Here is a 1340-nt window from a genome sequence, read left to right on the forward strand (position 1 = left end):
ATGGTCTAGCGCCATCCCCTCCCGAACTCCGCAGAGAAATGCTCCTGAAAGGCCTTACACATCTCTTCCTGTCCGTCGATCTCCTGTCCGTCGATCTCCTGTCCGTCGATCTCCTGTCCTTGTTCATTTACCACAGACCTTATCGTAGCATCTACGCCACGTTGGGTTTCTACCAAGCGAGCGCATCCGGCAATGCTGATACCCTTGTGACCCAGTGCACTTACTTTTGCCCGGACCCTGCAACCTTCGTGTTTGGTATTGAGGTGTGGGTCCAAGACCGATCTCGCCGCCATAACTTGGGGTGCAGAGCCCACTCTCAACGCCTCTTCTAACGCCTTAACTAGAGACCCTTCTACTCTAGCCTGCTCTAGACTGAACTGTTTGCTAAATCTAATAGACTCAAGTCGAATGACTCTTTTGAGGTCAACCCACCACCGGTTATTCAACACAGTACCAGCGAGTGCTCTCATGACTAACTCCTTAATCCGGTTACGGTATGTTTTGCAAGCCAATAGGGTCTTGTTCAACTTCCAGTAACCAGATTCCTGTCTATAGGCTTTATCTATATGTACCCTACACGTCACTAATTTGTGATCCGTATAAGGTATATAAGTAAATTGTGGACAGCTAAAGGTGGACCTATCTCTGGTATTCACTACTATCCTGTCTATATAAGACCTGCAAGATCCGTCGTTATTACTCCAAGTCCACATTTGAATGCTCGGATTCTCGAGTCTGAATCGATCCGCCAGCCTAAATTGCTTCACCAGATCAATGAGGCGTGAGTTACTTTTTCTATCGGTCGAACCAACGTTGTCCAGGCATGCATCCAGAACAGCGCTAAAGTCTCCTAACATTACTATCATCCTTGACGTCACAAGAAATTTCTTCAGGCGTCGATAGAACTCATTTCATTTGCCCACTGTGCAAAGCGCATAAATATCTATAAACCTGAAGGTCTTACCACTGAAAGTCAGATCCAGAACGACCGAATTACCTTCTGAGTCTACAAAGACTGCGTGTGTCTGCAGAGCTAAGCTTTTTCGGATCAAAACCACAACGCCACCCGCTCCCCCTGTCCGACTAGGAGACATGATTTTCTCATAGTCTTTCAGGAGGTTTGAGAAGGCCTGCAGCTTGTCCAACTTGGTCTCAGTAGCAACCATAATATCAATTTTATGTGACCTGAGGTCGTCGAGGAAACAAGCTTGCTTCCACTTCGAACTCAGGCCACACACATTTAGACAACCTACACATAGCGTAGCCATGACAAAAACGTGAAAAGAAGGAAATCTACTTACATTTTAGTCTAGGGGTATCATTCTCAGCACTGGTGCGGG

The 1340-nt window shown here is 46.6% G+C and overlaps 1 protein-coding gene across 1 annotated transcript in view; it reads right to left on the reverse strand.

Annotated features, from left to right (window-relative positions):
• Positions 1-1340, reverse strand: part of LOC106874745 (uncharacterized) — a 39482-nt gene that overhangs the window by 37305 nt on the left and 837 nt on the right. The gene's annotated exons all lie outside the window — the stretch shown is intronic.

Source organism: Octopus bimaculoides, chromosome 7, assembly GCF_001194135.2.
Source record: "Octopus bimaculoides isolate UCB-OBI-ISO-001 chromosome 7, ASM119413v2, whole genome shotgun sequence".
In the NCBI taxonomy this organism is placed as follows: Eukaryota; Metazoa; Mollusca; class Cephalopoda; order Octopoda; family Octopodidae; genus Octopus; species Octopus bimaculoides.